The following is a 20608-nucleotide window of genomic DNA, read 5'->3' as shown; positions in this document are numbered from 1 at the left end:
TAATCTTACATCTAGACGTTCCGCTAGCGGAACACCGCTCCAATATCCAATGATAGGGCATGGCGCGAAATACAAACTCCTCGAAAATCCGAAAACTTTCATTTTTCAAACATATGACTATTTTACACCATTTTAAAGACAAGACTCTCCTTTATCTAACCACACTGTCCGATTTCAAAAAGGCTTTACAGCGAAAGCAAAACATTAGATTATGTCAGCAGAGTATCCAGCCAGAAATAATCAGACACCCATTTTTCAAGCTAGCATATAATGTCACAAAAAACAAAACCACAGCTAAATGCAGCACTAACCTTTGATGATCTTCATCAGATGACACTCCTAGGACATTATGTTATACAATACATGCATGTTTTGTTCAATCAAGTTCATATTTATATCAAAAACCAGCTTTTTACATTAGCATGTGATGTTCAGAACTAGCATTCCCACCGAACACTTCCGGTGAATTTACTAAATTACTCAGGATAAACGTTCACAAAAAACATAACAATTATTTTAAGAATTATAGATACAGAACTCCTTTATGCAATCGCGGTGTCTGATTTTAAAATAGCTTTTCGGAGTAAGCACATTTTGCAAAATTCTGAGTAGATAGCCCGGCCATCACAGGCTAGCTATTTTGACACCCACCAAGTTTGGTACTCACCAAACTCAGATTTACTATAAGAAAAATTGGATTACCTTTGCTGTTCTTCGTCAGAAGGCACTCCCAGGACTTCTACTTCAACAACAAATGTTGTTTTGGTTCCAAATAATCCATAGTTATATTGAAATAGCTCCGTTTTGTTTGTGCGTTCAGGTCACAATCCGAAGGGTGACGCGCGAGCGCATTTCGTGACAAAAAATGTCAAAATATTCCATTACCGTACTTCGAAGCATGTCAAACGCTGTTTAAAATGAATTTTTATGCGATTTTTCTCGTAAAATAGCGATAATTTTCCGACCGGAAGTCGTTGTTTTCGTTCAAAGACTGAAAATGCAAAATGGACTCTTCACGTGCATGCTCGTTCTGGAGCCTTTTGATAGCCTATGGGAGCCTTAGAAAGTGTCACGTTACAGCAGAGATCCTCTGTTTTCAATAAAGAGAATAAAGAAGGCCAAGAAATGGTCAGAGAGGGCACTTCCTGTTTGGAATCTTCTCAGGTTTTTGCCTGCCATATGAGTTCTGTTATACTCACAGACACCATTCAAACAGTTTTAGAAACTTTAGGGTGTTTTCTATCCAAATCAAAAAATTATATGCATATTCTAGTTTCTGGGAAGGAGTAATAAACAGATTAAATCGGGTACGTTTTTTATCCGGCCGTGAACATACTGCCCCCTATCCATAACAGGTTAATGACATCTAGACGTTCCGCTAGCGGAACACCTGCTCCAATATCCAATGATAGGCGTGGCGCGAAATACAAACTCCTCGAAAATCCGAAAACTTCAATTTTTCAAACATATGACTATTTTACACCATTTTAAAGACAAGACTCTCCTTTATCTAACCACACTGTCTGATTTCAAAAAGGCTTTACAGCGAAAGCAAAACGTTAGATTATGTCAGCAGAGTACCCAGCCAGAAATAGTCAGACACCCATTTTTCAAGCTAGCATATAATGTCACAAAAACCAAAACCACAGCTAAATGCAGCACTAACCTTTGATGATCTTCATCAGATGACAACCCTAGGACATTATGTTATACAATACATGCATGTTTTGTTCAATCAAGTTCATATTTATATCAAAAACCAGCTTTTTACATTAGCATGTGACGTTCAGAACTAGCATTCCCACCGAACACTTCCAGTGAATTTACTAAATTACTCACGATAAACGTTCACAAAAAACATAACAATTATTTTAAGAATTATAGATACAGAACTCCTTTATGCAATCGCGGTGTCCGATTTTAAAATAGCTTTTCGATGATAGCACATTTTGCAATATTTTGAGTAAATAGCTCGGCCATCATGGCTAGCTATTTCGACACCCACCAAGTTTGGTACTCACCAAACTCAGATTTACTATAAGAAAAATTGGATTACCTTTGCTGTTCTTCGTTAGAATGCACTCCCAGGACTTCTACTTCAATAACAAATGTTGATTTGGTTCCAAATAATCCATAGTTATATCCAAATAGCGGCGTTTTGTAATGCGTTCAAGACACTATCCGAAGGGTAACGAAGGGTGATGTTTCGTGTTTCGTGTTTCGTGACAAAAAATGTCAAAATATTCCATTACCGTACTTCGAAACATGTCAAACTCTGTTTAAAATCAATTTTTATGCGATTTTTCTCGTAAAAAAACGATAATATTCCGACCGGGAGTCGTTGTTTTCGTTCAAAGACTGAAAATGTAAACATGGAGTCGTCTCGTGCACGCGCACGCCCGTCTCATTGTTATCAGATCGACCACTTACCAAATGCGCTACTGTTTTTCAGCCATGGCCTGCAAAGTCATCATTCAACGTTCTGGCACCTTCTGAGAGCCTATGGGAGCATTAGAAAATGTCACGTTACAGCAGAGATCCCCTGTTTTGGATGGAGATGATCAAGAAGGCCAAGAAATGGTCAGAGAGGGCGCTTCCTGTTTGGAATCTTCTCAGGTTTTGGCCTGCCAAATGAGTTCTGTTATACTCACAGACACCATTCAAACAGTTTTAGAAACTTTGGAGTGTTTTCTATCCAAAGCTAATAATTATATGCATATTCTCTTTTCTGGGCAGGAGTAATAATCAGATTAAATCGGGTACGTTTTTTATCCGGCCGTGAAAATACTGCCTCCTATCCATAACAAGTTAAGTTGTTACAAACACTGGCCTCCAGGTACCTTTGGGTAGTGTGTATGGTAGTGTGTATACGTCAGATGGAAAGTGAAGTGGCAATGCTGCCTTATTTAACTGTAAAGCCATCAAATCCCCATACAAAGCAACATTTAATGAGCAGATCTGTCACGCCCTGACCTTAGAGAGCCTTTTCATTTCTTTATTTGGTTAGGGCAGGGTGTGATTTGGGTGGGCATTCTAGTTTTTGTATTTCTTTGTTGGCTGGGTATGGTTCCCAATCAGAGGCAGCTGTCTATCGTTGTCTCTGATTGGGGATCATACTTAGGCAGCCTTTTTTCCCCAACCTTAGTTTGTGGGATCTTGTTTTTGCATAGGTGCTGTGTAGCCTGCAGAACTTCACATTCGTCTTTGTAATTTGTTGTTTTTTTCGGTGTTCATTTTTTATAAAAGTAAGATGTTTGCCTACCACGCTGCACCTTGGTCCAATCTTTACGACGAGCGTAACAAGATCACCGCAACACTGTGAAAAACCTGACGCCACTACAGTACACTCTAACGTTTAATTAATTGACAGTGCTCTAGATGCAGTTAGGACTGCCACTTAATGCTAGCTAGCTGGTGTTTGGGTTGTTTTTCACCAACTGGCTTTGCATGCCGAGTAGGCAGTGGGCCAGCTTATCCATTGCTTAGGATACTTCCAAAGTAAGGAGCGGGTTGTATTTTGTGGGGAGCTCAAACTTAATCTTAGTAACGCTGTAGAGAAGCTGCAGATGGCGGGGATGGCTTGATGACACCGAGCTACCTGCCTGCCTGCCCTTGGACATGCTGACTACCTTCTCCACTGACCATCTATGAACTTCAAGGTCCTCTCATGACTGTGGCAGATCATCTGCTGATGGCTTTAAGAAGCTCTCAAAAAGTCTTCACCTCTATTCGCTGATCTAGCTACTGTTGTACCCTATATTTATTTTTAAATTACTTTTTTCTACTTTACAAGCGCTTTGAAATTGTCTCTGTAATGAAATGCACTATAAAAGTTTAACAAATTATGACCCACATAAATCGTGTTAGTTCTTGTTGTTTTCAAACAATGAAGTAATACTATACAATTTGCGCATTTGTGATAAAGAATAAGACAACTGTGCTTGCCTCTGATGGTACTTACCAGTTATATTCTTCAAGAATCAAAGGGTAAATGAGGCTACATCAAGAATAGGAATGACTCCCAGATCCCAGATTGTACCTTTATTTGTTCCCAAATCCCAGATTGTACTTTTATGCCTGGCTGGTATTAGGACAAGTTAGACATTTACCTAGCAAGCACATGCTAGCAATGTTGCAAGCTCTAATAAGAGATCTGAGATCTACATAATATTACACTCAACCACGATCAGGGCTCTCTTGATCTGTAGAACCGATCTTAGACCAGTGTTTATGTGCTTCTCCTTCAAGCTAGCTAGCCACCTAGCACCTAGCTAGCTAATTCTTTTGGTGCTGCTTTCTAGTGGTAAAGCATTTGGTAAATAAGATTGTAACCAAGCTGAACCAACAAAATATTTTGAGAAACAACCAACTCATTATGCTGCAACTGTGTCTTAAAATTCTATTAATGATCATATATGGTTATAAACTGTAAAGTAAGCATTTGCTCGTTTGTGGTAGGCTAACCTTACCTTCATAGCAATCCATGCTTTGTTACATATCGGAACTCATCAGGGAAAGCCGAGTTTGGCTGCAGAAAAGTTTCCGGAACCCATCGGGAAAATCAGAGTATGGGCGACGTCCCTAATGCAGTTTAGACAGTCTTTTCCTATCCTATTCTAGTGGATGAGGAGTAAAGTGCATACCGTGGGCAAGCGAAAGATGATTTTGACGTGTGTATTCCACACTGTTTGAAAAGTATTTCTGTGTGGTATACACGCCATTTGAGTGACTGGGTTGATTAAATATGGGAGGTTTGTTAATGCTGTGAGGTTGCTTTGCTGCCTCTGGTATTGAGCAGTATTATGAAATGTTTATGGTTTTGAGAGCTTGACAAATTTTTCATAAATAACACATGCCTCTAAAAACTGATGTAAAATTTGATGGCTCCACCTGCTGGGTTTACATATAATATCTTTCTCAAATAATATTTGGATTAAAGAAGTCTAGTTTCTAAATTAGGCCCTAGCCTGTTGCTTTATTTAAAGAAAGGGAGGCCATGGATCTCAAATTTGATGGCAATGGTCAATTCATTTAATCATCAAATGTGGTTGATGAGCCTGCTTTCACCCCAGTCTTCACACATACCTTTAATCCCTATGGATTAAAGGTATGTGTTTGCTGTGGGGGCCTATAAATGGCCCATGGAGTTAGTTTGAGGCTAAATGCTTCAGTTATCATGGGTAAGTATGCCCTCTTGTGATATAAAGTTCACATTACAAAAGTATGGGACAGCTCACACAGTAGAGGAATCAAATTGATTTTGTCAAATAATTTCAAATACTTAAACTGTGCTTGGTTTGCCTGGTACAATGGAAAAGTCGAAAAAGTGCAAATTCCAAACTAAATCACCAGCAAGTATTTAAAAGTATTTGGCATAGTATTTGTTTGACCCAGACCTGGTTCACGGCCCACTCTTTTGAAACAAATAATAGACTGACAATAGGACAGCACAATTGGCACAGGACATTATTATTATAATTGAAGGGAATTGAGCTGCCGTCCTGAACCTTCCTTTAAGATTTCAGTTTTACATTCCTAAAACGGACTGGGAGACCTGGGTTTGAGACCTGCAAGGAGAATAGTACTGTCGCCGTTCACTAAAATCCCTACATTGGTGGCAGTGGTGGGATGGTGTCTTGGGGACCATTGAAGAAGCATGTACACATGAGGGACTTGGTATATTGAAGTGTAGGAACATGGTGTGCATGTGAGGGACTTGGCATAGCGAAGCTAATAAACACGCAAATAGACAAAATATTATATATTTTATAACGTTGCCTTGGTAATCCTGTTACAATCCCAATTCACACCACCAGGAACCTCCAGCTCCGACTGCTCTGTAAGAAGCTGAATCCCCGGTTTGTGGGGCTGTTCAAGGTTCTCCGGAGGGTCAACAAGGTAATTTACAGATTACAACTCCGCACTAACTAACGGATCTCCCCACCTTTCCCTCCTCAGGCCGGTGGTTGCTGGTCCCCGGCTGATGCCGTCCTCCACGACACCCCTCCGCCTCCCTTGGATATCAAGAGGAGCTCCACTTATGCCGTCAGATCACTTCTGGACTCCCGACGTTGTGGGGGTCGGCTCTAGTACCTGGTGGAGTGGGAGGGGTACGGTCCAGAGGAGCAGTGCTGGGTTCCAGTGGATGACATTCTAGATTCCAACATCATCCGAGAATTCCACCTTTGCTGTCCACACTGGCCTGCTCCTCGCCCTCGGGGCAGTCCTTCTGGACGCACAGCTGGCAACCCTCATTACGCACACCTGAGTCTTATCATGAAGCACGCCTGGACACCATCACTACCCTGATTACTCCGCCTTTATCTAGAACTCCCTAGCACCCCTCTTCGGGCAGTTTTGGTTATGTTTCCTTGTCAGAAATTGCTCTTGTTTTGCATCGCTCTACACTCATTATTATTAAACTCACTAATTGCACCTGTTTCCTGACTCCCTGCGTCAACGTTACAGGTGTCTCTAGCTTGAATGGTTCAAGAGTTACTGTTGGTGGGTAATTTTATGCTAATTTATACAAATGTAGATAGTTATAATTGATAAAAGTTTTTAAGAATTTGAGGATGGGACATGAGAAATTTGGTTTTGCGTCTCTAGCTTGAACAGTTCAAGAGTTACTGTTGGTGGTTAATTTATGCACATTTATAGCCTGAATGTTGTAGTTGGTATTGCAGATTAATTGGCCAAGAAGCAGGAGCATTTTGAATAGCTATCACTGTATTTCTATGATTTTCATTTAAACCCATGTTAAAACCTGTTGGGGCTAGGGGGCAGTATTTGCACGGCCGGATAAAAAACGTACCCAATTTAAACTGGTTACTACTCTTTCCCAGAAATGAGAATATGCATATAATTAGTAGATTTGGATAGAAAACACTCTAAAGTTTCTAAAACTGTTTGAATGGTGTCTGTGAGTATAACAGAACTCATATGGCAGGCCAAAACCTGAGAAGATTCCATACAGGAAGTGCCCTGTCTGACAATTTGTTCTCCTTCTGTGGCATCTCTATCGAAAATACAGCATCTCTGCTGTAATGTGACATTTTCTAAGGCTTCCATTGGCTCTCAGAAGGTGCCAGAAAGTGGAATGACGTCTCTCCAGTCTCTGGGCGAAAAACAGCAGGAGATTTTGTGAGTGGTCAGGCTGAGAACAGTGACACTGGAGATGTGAATGTGAATTCTCCATGTTTTTCTTTCTCTCTTTGAATGAATACAACGTCGCCCGGTTGGAATATTATTGCTATTTTACGAGAAAAATCGCATAAAAATTGATTTTAAACAGCGTTTGACATGCTTCGAAGTACGGTAATGGAATATTTTGACATTTTTTGTCACGAAATGCGCTCGCGCGTCACCCTTCGGATTGTGACCTGAACGCACGAACAAAACGGAGCTATTTCAATATAACTATGGATTATTTGGAACCAAAACAACATTTGTTGTTGAAGTAGAAGTCCTGGGAGTGCATTCTGACGAAGAACAGCAAAGGTAATCCAATTTTTCTTATAGTAAATCTGAGTTTGGTGAGGGCCAAACTTGGTGGGTGTCAAATTAGCTAGCCGTGATGGCCGGGCTATCTATTCAGAATATTGCAAAATGTGCTTTTTTAAAATCTGACACTGCGATTGCATAAAGGAGTTCTGTATCTATAATTCTCAAAATAATTGTTATGTATTCTGTGAACGTTAATTGTGAGTAATTTAGTAAATTTACCGGAAGTTTGCGGTGGGTATGCTAGTTCTGAACATCACATGCTAATGTAAAAAGCTGTTTTTTGATATAAATATGAACTTGATTGAACAAAACATGCATGTATTGTATAACATAATGTCCTAGGAGTGTCATGTGATGAAGATCATCAAAGGTTAGTGCTGCATTTAGCTGTGGTTTTGGTTTTTGTGACGTATATGCTTGCTTTGAAAATGGCTGTGTGATTATTTTTGGCAGGGTACTCTCCTGACATAATCTAATGTTTTGCTTTCGCTGTAAAGCCTTTTTGAAATCGGACAGTGTGGTTAGATTAACGAGAGTCTTGTCTTTAAAATGGTGTAAAATAGTCATATATTTGAGAGATTGAAGTTATATCATATATGAGGTATTTGTATTTCGCGCCACGCAAGCGTCCCACCTTGCCCAGGGAGGTTAATTTAGGCGGATTTAAAATGGTTATAGTTTAAAAAGTATAAATAGTATCAAAAATCCTTTGCCGAGCAATCAGATGGTCAGTCTGAACATCTCAGTGGTTTGGTGATAGCTTAAATGTTGTAGGAGGAGATGCACGCCTACATTTTCACATTTTCCTATGCCTTCAGAAAGTATTCATACCCCTTGACTTATTCCACATTTTGTGTCACGGCCTGAATTCAAAATTGATTAAATAATTTTTTTCTCATCGTTTTGGAATATATATTTTCTGCACAGGCTAACTTATTTTTACTCTGTCATTTAGGTTAGTATTGTAGCCTAACTACAATGTTGTTGATCCATCCTCAGTTTTCTCCTATCACAGCCTTTCAACTCTGTAACTGTTTTAAAGTCACCATTGGCTTCATGATGAAATCCCTAAGTGGTTTCCTTCCTCTTCGGCAACTGCGTTAGGAAGGACGCCTGTATCTTAGCATTGATTGGATGTATTGATACACCATCCAAAGTGTAATTAATAACTTCACCATGCTCAAAGGGATATTCAATGTCTGCTTTTTTTTCTTACCCATCTATCAATTGGTGCCCTTTGAGAGGCATTGGAAAACCTCCGTGGTCTTTGTGGTTGAATCTGCTTTTGAAATGTACTGCTTGACTGAGGGACCTTACAGATAATTATATGTCTGGGGTACAGAGATGAGGTGAAACACTATTGCACACATTGTTATGTGACTTGTTAAGCACATTTTTACTCCTGAACTTATTTAGGCATGTGATAACAAAGGAGTTGAATACTTATTGGCTCAAGACATTTCAGCTTTTTATTTTAAATTAATTTGTCAGCATTTGCAAAAACACAATTCCATTTTGACATTATGGGGTATTGTGTGCAGGCCAGTGACACAAACTCTCAATTGAATCCACTTTAAATTCATGCTGCAAGACAAAAAATGTGGAACATGTCAAGGGGTGTGAATACTTTCTGAAGGCACTGTAAGTCAGTCTATGGCCCTTTTATTGCCATTTGGTTTCATGTTCATAGTTAAAATCGTTTTAAGCGATGAAGCTAATTGGTGAAGTTAGCCGTGTTCGAAAGCATCAACTATGATGTATCATGTAAATTGTGACTGACTGATCTACAAATAATGAGTCATTTTTTATTTACATTTACATTACATTTAAGTCATTTAGCAGACGCTCTTATCCAGAGCGACTTACAAAATGGTGCATTCACCTTATGATATCCAGTGGAACAACCACTTTACAATAGTGCATCTAAATCTTTTAAGGGGGGGGGGGTTAGAAGGATTACTTTATCCTATCCTAGGTATTCCTTAAAGAGGTGGGGTTTCAGGTGTCTCCGGAAGGTGGTGATTGACTCCGCTGTCCTGGCGTCGTGAGGGAGCTTGTTCCACCATTGGGGTGCCAGAGCAGCGAACAGTTTTGACTGGGCTGAGCGGGAACTGTGCTTCCTCAGAGGTAGGGGGGCCAGCAGGCCAGTGGTGGATGAACGCAGTGCCCTTGTTTGGGTGTAGGGCCTGATCAGAGCCTGAAGGTATGGAGGTGCCGTTCCCTTCACAGCTCCGTAGGCAATCACCATGGTCTTGTAGCGGATGCGAGCTTCAACTGGAAGCCAGTGGAGAGAGCGGAGGAGCGGGGTGACGTGAGAGAACTTGGGAAGGTTGAACACCAGACGGGCTGCGGCGTTCTGGATGATGCGTTTTATGATGCAAGGTGAGTTGTAGGTCAGTCAGTCGGCAGTCGCCTGCACTGTCGGCTGCAATGTCGAACAAGCCCGTAGGCTAGCACTTTCTAGCATAGGCAATTTCAAGATACAAGACCTGGTTAGACTGTTTTAAGTTATCTAGAAGGGTGAAAGACTAACTGTGTACTGTTTTGGCAGTGTGCATGTACAGTGGTTCCTCCGTTAAAAGTTGCGTCATACTGTGGCACACCTTGCGTGCTGCCTCAGCATTCTGTGGCACGTCATTTAATTCTCAGCCATTTCTTGTGTTACTGCAAGCTATTGCTAGTTTGACCACCAGAGGGCATCTTTGAGAAGCATTTGATAGTATTCCGTATCGGCATTACCAGAGAATTTAAAACCTTTTTTGTAATAACATAGTATACGGTCACCTAATCATTGTCAGTTTTATTTGTATTGCTTTTAAATCTTTTTTATTATAAATTTTTATCTTATTAACACTTTGTTCAAGCTAGCTATTTGGTAGGTAGCTATCAAGTAAACACTGGCTCATTCATCCCCCTCCTCTCCACTGTAACTATTCCTCAGGTCGTTGCTGTAAATGAGAATATGTTCTCAGTCAACTTACCTGGTAAAATAAAATACATTTAAATATGGGATTGATTTTAAGAAATATGGCTTAATTGTTTTGATTAATATTATGGTGTTTCTATTCAGAGAAAAATGAAAACCGAAACCCTCCGGGTTTCTATGGCGCTGTACAACGTGACGTCGGAAGTAGGCTACAGGATCGGATGATTCTAAATTCTTTGCCTTCATTAAACAACTGTGTTCCGATATTTCAGTAAATCAGTGATATTTATTCCCATAGTAATTCGTTATGGATCCATAACTAAATCAACATCTGCATTTTGAAAGAGTATTTTTTATCATTATTTTAACGAAATGTGTTTATTTGTTTATTAGGCAACTGTGCAGTCTTCAATAAATATTGTAGTAAACATGGGAAAGTGCCCAATTCCTTACATCAAATCAAATCTAATTTATTTACATAGCCCTTCTTACATCAGCTGATATCTCAAAGTGCTGTACAGAAACCCAGCCTAAAACCCCAACCAGCAAGCAATGCAAGTGTAGAAGCATGGTGGCTAGGAAAAACTCCCTAGAAAGGCCAGAACCTAGGAAGAAACCTAGAGAGGAACCAGGCTATGAGGGGTGGCCAGTCCTCTTCTGGCTGTGTCGGGTAGAGATTAAAACAGAACATGGCCAAGATGTTCAAATGTTCATAGATGACCAGCAGGGTCAAATAATAATAATCACAGTGGTTGTCGAGGGTACAACAGGTCAGCACCTCAGGAGTAAATGTCAGTTGGCTTTTCATAATCGATCATTCAGAGTATCTCTACCGCTCCTGCTGTCTCTAGAGATGAAAACAGCAGGTCTGGGACAGGTAGCACATCCGGTGAACAAGTCAGGGTTCCATAGCCACAGGCAGAACAGTTGAAACTGGAGCAGCAGCACGGCCAGGTGGACTGGGGACAGCAAGGAGTCATCAGGCCAGGTAGTCCTGAGGCATGGTCCTAGGGCTCAGGTCCTCCGAGAGAGAGAAAGAAAGAGAGAAAGAGAGAAAGATAGAGATTGAGAATTATAGAGAGCATACTTACATTCACACAGGACACCAGATAAGACAGGAGAAATACTCCAGATATAACAGACTGACCCTAGCCCCCCGACACATAAACTATTGCAGCATAAATACTGGAGGCTGAGACAGGAGTGGTCGGGAGACACTGTAGCCCCGTCCGACGATACCCCCGGACAGGGCCAAACAGGCAGGATATAACCCCACCCACTTTGCCAAAGCACAGCCCCCACACAACTAGAGGGATATCTTCAACCACCAACTTACCATCCTGAGACAAGGCCGAGTATAGCCCATGAAGATCTCCGCCACGGCACAACCCAAGGGGGTGCGCCAACCCGGACAGGAAGATCACATCAGTGACTCAACCCACTCACGTGACGCACCCCTCCTAGGGACGGCATGGAAGAGCACCAGTAAGCCAGTGACTCAGCCCCTTTAATAGAGTTAGAGGCAATGAATCCCAGTGGAGAGAGGGGAACCGGCCATGCAGAGACAGCAAGGGCGGTTCGTTGCTCCAGTGCCTTTCCGTTCACCTTCACACTCCTGGGCCAAACTACACTCAATCATATGACCTACTGAAGAGATGAGTCTTAAAGGTTGAGAATGAGTCTGCGTCTCTCACAAGGGTAGGCAGACCATTCCATAAAAATTGAGGAGAAAGCCCTGCCTCCAGCTGTTTGCTTAGAAATTCTAGGGACAGTAAGGAGGCCTGCGTCTTGTGACCATAGCGTAAATGTAAATGTAATGTACGGCAGGACCAAGTCGGAAAGATAGGTAGGAGCAAGCCCATGTAATGCTTTGTAGGTTAGCAGTAAAACCTTGAAATCAGCCCTTGCCTTAACAGGAAGCCAGTGTAAGGAGGCTAGCACTGGAGTAATATGATCACATTTTTTGGTTCTAGTCAGGATTCTAGCAGCCATATTTAGCACTAACTGAAGTTTACTTAGTGCTTTATCCGGGTAGCCGGAAAGTAGAGCATTGCAGTAGTCCAACCTAGAAGTAACAAAAGCATGGATGAATTTTTCTGCATCATTTTTGGACAGAACGTTTCTGATTTTTGCAATGTTACGTAGACGGAAAAAAGCTGTCCTTGAAACAGTCTTGATATGTTCTTCAAATAGAAAGCCATGTCTGTACTACAGAACGTGGGAGACCGGTGTGATGTCTTCACTATTATTCTACAATGTAGAAAATCCTGGAATGAGTAGGTGTCCAAACTTTTTACTGGTACTTGCTTAATTCATTTGATTAATATTATGGTGTTTCTATTCCATGAAAAATGAAAAACCCTCTGGGTTTCTGTTAGGATAGAACGGAAAATAAGGCGCTGTACAACGTGATGTCCGGCAGTACAGTACTGGGCTATTTAGCTAAAGAATCCCTGTGTAGTGCTTGTCTCAGAACAGCAGCGCGAAACAGTCCTAAACTTGTTGTAGGCTTTTGCTTCTAACTTCAATATGCTCTTTAAATAAATAACACCTACACAATTTTTAACAGTATATCTAAAAAAACTAACATTTTAATGATGTGACTCTCCGTCAATAATTACATTTAGAGGATTGGAGGACTCTATATTAATATCGAAGGGGCATTTTCCATTAGGCTCTGTGAGAATATCTAAGGGGCTTTTATATCATTCTAAATGAATTAATAATAATAATCACTTTGTTTAAAAAGTTACACTATTTTGGAGATTTCGTTTTAATTGAACCTAGTGTAAGCGAGAAAAAAGCAATTCTTGAACATAGGATGAGACATTCTCACTAATTTGTAAATAAAGCCAGTTATTTAGAATTATTTATTTCTGGAGAAACCTAACTTGATTATTTAGCAGACATCACTTGCTTATATTCAGTCAACACATATCTTAAGAATATCATGGAATATTTGAACATTTTTGTTTATCCATGCTTGTCTCAGAGCAGCGCGAAACGGTGCTGAAATGGACGGCCACAGCGGGAAGGCTATGTTGTCACAGTATCCAACGAAGGTGGCGCCCCTCCTCGGTCGGGCGGCGCTCAGCGGTCGTCGTCGCCGGCCTATTAGCTGCCACCGATCTATGTTTCTGTGTCTTTTGGTTTTGTCTGTCTATCCTCTATCCCCCACCTGTTTCGTGTCTGTCATTAGTGGGGGGTTATTTAGTGTGTATTTTCAGTTTGGGTTCTCGTGCGGGATTGTTTATTGTCCACTCAGGACAGTTGTGTGTGTGGCCTGTTTCGCTGGCCTGTGTAAGATTTATTGCCGGGCTGCGCCCCGTGCGCTTTTCCTCGTGTTTTTATTTTGGGAATGTGTTTCCCTGGCGGACTTTATTAAGCGCCCTGTGCCTTTCGGCTATTGTGTTTTGTTTACCGTGGCATTAAAACACTGTTGCTCCGGCCCTCTGTCTCCTGCGCCTGATTCCGCATCTCCACTGGTCCTAGAATTCCGTGACATATGAATTCTGTGCCCACTCATGGTATCTCTTTTCAGTTACACATCCTTGGAATAGCAGAACAGCATAAAGGTCCGGGCGGCCCTAGCTGTGCCTGGTGGTCAAGTTGGTCATGTTCTGTTGTCAGAAGAGGAATGGAAATGTCAGGGTGAAGAGAAAACCTGACAAACCCGCCACGTACTGTATGTTGACTCTGCCTGTTGGAGGTGGAGTTCCATAGCTCACAGGTGTGCCTGGCATGGATTGGGACTCCATCTCGTTCCTTTTCAACGCGTGAGTGAGTCAATGACTATTCAAGCCATTGACTCACTGATGAATGAAGATGATGAGTGATCGCCAAAGGCAATCTGTAATCTGCGGGCATCACAGCTCGGTAAGAAATGTTTTATAAATATATATATTTTTTTAACTCTCAGAACATTAACCATGTGTGTTCGCATGTTTTGTACTGTTCTGTAGTTTCGACCCAATGATTTGCTTCTTGCAGGCCCAGGCATGGATCAAAGCTGGCGAGACATCCAACAATGTCATCTTCACAGACGAATCAACCGTGGCCCTTGAGCAATTTGCTCAAAATTGCTACAGAAAGATTAACGAAAGCATAAAGATGTTGATGAAGAAATGCTGTTTTGAGTTACAAATGTAACACAGTCCTTAAGCATCGAATACTTTGCAAGTTGAGGGATTTTCACAACAGTAGCCGGGATATAAAAAGTCTATTGTCCTGCTAATAGGAATAATTTGCATGATGGGTCACATTCTTTATTGTAAGCACAATGTCACACATAATTTGTATCTACCTTTCCAATTACTTTTAGAGTTTGGGAATTACAAATGTGCACTTTATTTTAGTTACATTGTTTTAGTTCGAATGTGCAGACTTTTTTTCTATAAATGATTGTTTTATGTAGGATGCAACATTTTTGTCCAGTTGCAATTTTAAGTAGGCCTAATAAAAAAACACTACTTCTATTAGGCTGTTAAGCCTTGTCATGACGTTGCCCTCTTTGAGTACAGGGAGGACAGTTGACCCCCTCCCCCTTGCACCATCCCCCAACCTACCTCCCCCCACCCAGGCCCTGTGTGAAGGGGTTGTAAAATTCTAGAGGAGAATCTCTTGCCACATGGCCCAGTTGAGACACAGAGGGGTTTCATAGAGAGACACAGGAAATTCTTCCAACTCACAGAATTGGGGAACCGAACGACATTTATGTTCTGGAGAAGGTATGGAAGATTGGTGAAGAATCCAGCTACGAACTGGTCCGCTTGGTACAATTTTGTGATACTCAGAAGAGACAATATAGCCATATTACCATAAAACTGTTTATATAAAAGCCTCAGCTATGGGACTTGCATCCAAATGGTGTTATAAAATGTATTAATAAGGATAAAGCTATTTGTAATACGTTGAGATGCAATATACTGATGTTAATGTGATAGAATGTATTTCTGTTCAAAAGCTTAGATCAGTCATCGGCACGCCCCCCAGGGACATGGACAGGACAAGGCGTCATGTGACAAGCCTGTTCTATGTTCACTTATAAAACCCCACCTAGAAGTTATTTCTGTAGACCAGGCCTCCACTCCATTGCGAGTTGGCCAATAGGTTTGACCATCCAATTCCTCTACTGAAAGTGAACTATACCACGTGGTTAACTTTTAGACTATCGATACCGACAGAGTAAGAACAAGTCTTTGATATTAATTAATAGTCTGCAGCTAGAAATTATATCATTGAATGCGAAGACCGATGAAACATCCATTCTATGACGACATTAACCTGTTGGGGGTAGGGGGCAGTATTGACACGGCCGGATAAAAAACTTACCCGATTTAATCTGGTTACTACTCCTGCCCAGTAACTAGAATATGCATATAATTATTGGCTTTGGATAGAAAACACCCTAAAGTTTCTAAAACTGTTTGAATGGTGTCTGTGAGTATAACAGAACTCATATGGCAGGTAAAAACCTGAGAAGATTCCTTACAGGAAGTGCCCTCTCTGACAAGATCTTGTTCTTCTTGTCTCTGTTTATTGAAGACTGAGGATCTTTGCTGTAACGTGACACTTCCTACGGCTCCCATAGGCTCTCAGAGCCCGGGAAAAAGCTGAATGATATCGAGGCAGCCCCAGGCTGAAATACATTTGCGCTTTTGGCAAGTGGCCGATCAGAGGACAATGGGCTTAGGCGCGTGCACGAGTCAACCCCATGCTTTATTTTCTTTCCTCTTTTTACCTAAACGCAGATTCCCGGTCGGAATATTATCGCTTTTTTAATGAGAAAAATGGCATAAAAATTTATTTTAAACAGCGGTTGACATGCTTCGAAGTACGGTAATGGAATATTTAGAATTTTTTGGTCACGAAATGCGTCGTGCTCGTCACCCTTCTTTACCCTTTCGGATAGTGTCTTGAACGCACGAACAAAACACCGCTGTTTGGATATAACTATGGATTATTTGGGACCAAACCAACATTTGTTATTGAAGTAGAAGTCCTGGCAGTGCATTCTGACGAAGAACACCAAAGGTAATAATATTTTTCTTATAGTAAATCTGACTTTGGTGAGTGCTAAACTTGCTGGGTATCTAAATAGCTAGCCCTGTGATGCCGGGCTATCTACTTAGAATATTGCAAAATGTGCTTTCACCGAAAAGCTATTTTAAAATCGGACATATTGAGTGCATAGAGGAGTTCTGTATCGATAATTCTTAAAATAATTGTTATGCTTTTTGTGAACGTTTATCGTGAGTAATTTAGTAAATTTTTAGTAAATTCACCGGAAGTTTGCGGGGGGTATGCTAGTTCTGAACGTCACATGCTAATGTAAAAAGCTGGTTTTTGATATAAATATGAACCTGATTGAACAAAACATGCATGTATTGTATAACATAATGTCCTAGGGTTGTCATCTGATTAAGATCATCAAAGGTTAGTGCTGCATTTAGTTGTGGTTTGGGTTTATGTGACATTATATGCTAGCTTGAAAAATGGGTGTCTGATTATTTCTGGCTGGGTACTCTGCTGACATAAGCTAATGTTTTGCTTTCGTTGTAAAGCCTTTTTGAAATCGGACAGTGTGGTTAGATTAACGAGAGTCTTGTCTTTAAAATGGTGTAAAATAGTCATATGTTTGAAAAATTGAAGTTTTTGCATTTTTGAGGTATTTGAATAACGCGCCACGGGATTACACTGGCTGTTGAGTAGGTGGGACGCAAGCGTCCCACCTAGCCCATAGAGGTTAAGACAATTGATGTATGGATGACTCTTAGTAAAGGCTGGGTTCGTGCAGCTACAACAATTTACGACATTTGGAATGAGACTGGACGTGAGGTAAAATACACCATTTAAACCAGAAGATAATCAGCCTATACTATAATATAATATATAATGTTATAATATAGGAAAGTTATATTAGGAAAATTATAACTTTGTAATCTGAATATTTTCCTTGGTGCCCCGATCTCCTAGTTAAATACAATTAAACGATTAATCAGTTTAATCGCGTGATAATAATTACAGGGAGTTAATTGATAAACATGTCTTCAGTTTAATGGTGACCCAAAGACACGACAGCCTCATAACCTCATAACCTACCTTGACTGCTGGCTACGTCCCTTCCGTCTTCAAGAGAGCGAGAGTTGCACCCCTTCTCAAAAAACCTACACTCGATCCCTCCGATGTCAACAACTACAGACCAGTATCCCTTCTTTCTTTTCTCTCCAAAACTCTTGACCGTGCCGTCCTTGGCCAGCTCTCTTGCTATCTCTCTCAGAATGACCTTCTCGATCCAAATCAGTCAGGTTTCAAGACTGGTCATTCAACTGAGACTGCTCTTCTCTGTGTCATGGAGGCTCTCCACACTGCTAAAGCTAACTCTCTCTCCTCTGCTCTCATCCTTCTAGACCTATCTGCTGCCTTTGATACTATGAACCATCAGATCCTCCTCTCCACCCTCTCTGAGTTGGGCATCTCCGGCGAGGCTCACTCTTGGATTGCGTCCTACCTGACAGGTCACTCCTACCAGGTGGCGTGGCGAGAATCCGTCTCAGCACCACGTGCTCTCACCACTGGTGTCCCCCAGGGCTCAGTTCTAGGCCCTCTCCTATTCTCGCTATACACCAAGTCACTTGGCTCTGTCATATCCTCACATGGTCTCTCCTATCATTGTTACGCAGACGACACACAATTAATCTTCTCCTTTCCCCCTTCTGATAACCAGGTGGCGAATCGCATCTCTGCATGTCTGGCAGACATATCAGTGTGGATGACGGATCACCACCTCAAGCTGAACCTCGGCAAGACGGAGCTGCCTCAATCGGCCCCAACCTCAATTAATAAATTTGGGCACAGTCTATTCTGTGCTGGACATTTGGCTAGAATGTTGAGGGTTTGAAACCTGCTCCCTGCTTGCTATAACGAATGAATTTGATACACCTGGTATTGGATATGGCTGGAAAAAAACTCGCTAAATAACGAATTTCGTAAATTAACTTTGTGACCAAAAAATATGCACCATCGTTTGTCTCTACATTAACTAACATATTCCTCTCAATTGTACATGTTTTGATTGACTCGTTATGACATTATAACTACTTAAATGAGCTTCCCCGTAATGTTTTGTCAGCCATTTTTGCTGAAGTCACCATGGATGGGTGGCCCGCGTTAAATTCGTCATTGGAACCACTCGGTATGATTGGTCATATAAAATCCTTGGGACCCAAATGCATAATGAGTGCTCTAACTTCCCCTCGTGGTGGTCTGGAGCAATGAAGCCGTGACGCTGGGTACCTTTGAGTCCCGCGGTGTAAACTCGCAACTTTTAAAGGAGGAACCACTGTACAAACGCTTGGTGTGGCCTTATTACTGGTTTGTACCCTGTAGTATAACTTTATGCTGCCAGGAGCGCTATTTTGTATTTCTGGGCTCCCAGTCCCCACCTGCTGATAAACTCAGAAGAAAATGCCTAAGAAGTATTAAAAATGTGAGAGAAGAAATTAGCATTACCGCAGCAATATTAACATCACGGCAGCAACATTAAGACTTTTCGGGTTTTCCGATGTTGCCTTCAAAATAAAAGTATGCGGTCGAACGGTATGCGTATGATACGGAATCAATACTTTTTGCAGCTTTGCATAGTACATAATGTTACCAGATTTACGTAACTACATCAGTGGAAAATCGAAACTAAAGAGAGTTACTACTTTATATAAGGTGGAGCACATTGAGAAATTGTTGGAGCTTAAGGTAATGCATGTCAAGAACATAATATTCTACAGACCCTATTGATATATGGTGTTATTTCTTGAGGGACTATGGTCCACCCATTCCATTTGTCCCAATCCAATACAGTGTAATAAATTACATATTGGCTTATAGAGAAAAAACTATTATGTGTTGATGTAAAAGTTGGGTTGGGAATACTCAGTATATGGGGTCATTTCATGGGGCTATGAATAATACAAAGTGTTGCTGGCCTTTTACTGTGGTCAAACAGCTTAAAATGGGGTGCCTGGACACTATAGGAAAAACAATTATTTGTGCCAATGTAAAAGTGGGGTGGGGAGTACTCTGTAGGATCTGTGGAATCTATATTATGGTGTCATTTCACAGGGGCTCTGAATAATGCGGAGTGTTGCTGGCCTTTTACTTCGCTCATTACAATGGACACAATACAAATTACTGTAACATATTGGCTTATGGAGAAAAAACTATTATTTGTGCCAATGTACAAGTGGGGTAGGGAGTACTCAGTAGGATAGGCAGAATCTATATAGTGTAATTTCATGGGGGACTGAGGTTAATATGCCCAGCAACACTTTCTACTCCACCCACTCAGAAAAAAAGTGGTAGATATTTAAAAAAGTTCTCATTGGTAGGCCTATTTGCACCCCCGAGAAGCGGGGTCCAGAAAAGTTGAATCCTCTGCTTCGACCTTTTAGAAAACAGTAGCAGTTGTAGTGTTTATGTGTGCTTGTTCTCTAAAGTAGTTTTTTTTCACAATGGCATGCGAGACAATGTTTTACATGCGTTATCGGAGAGGAAATTACTTAGTTGAAAGAAGTTAAGGTTTTAAGCTTGACCAATACAGCAGACTGATGAAATTAAGCTATATGCTTAATAATGAAATTATATTTAAATATCAATATCGATTCAAAAAATGCTACTGATATTTTTATTTATTTTATTTCACCTTTATTTAACCAGGTAGCCTAGTTGAGAACAAGTTCTCATTTGCAACTGCGACCTGGCCAAGATAAAGCATAGCAATTCGACACATACAACAACACAGAGTTACACATACATTTTCCAAATCAGTGCCCATCCATAATTTAATGGATTTATTTGATGGGAGATTGAAATGACAACGTCAGACCATGAATTTTTTACTGACAAATTTTATGAAATATTTAATTGAAATGAATGAATGTATCCTAGTGTGTGTTTGACCATGAACTTTAACTGACACATTTTACAAAATTGGTGACATTCATTATGTTTAAATTGTAAATAAATGCGTTTTTTTTTACATAAGCCAATATGAAATGTATAGGCCTACAGTGTATTGTATTGTCTCATCGCTGCAACTCCCGTACGGAATCGGGAGAGTGCAAAGGTCGAGAGCCGTGCGTCCTCCGAAATACAACCCAACCAAGCTGCACTGCTTCTTGA

The sequence above is a fragment of the Salmo salar genome, chromosome 07, assembly GCF_965601325.2.
Source record: "Salmo salar chromosome 07, fSalSal1, whole genome shotgun sequence".
Classification (NCBI taxonomy): Eukaryota; Metazoa; Chordata; class Actinopteri; order Salmoniformes; family Salmonidae; genus Salmo; species Salmo salar.
Note: the sequence above shows the minus strand (reverse complement) of the source record.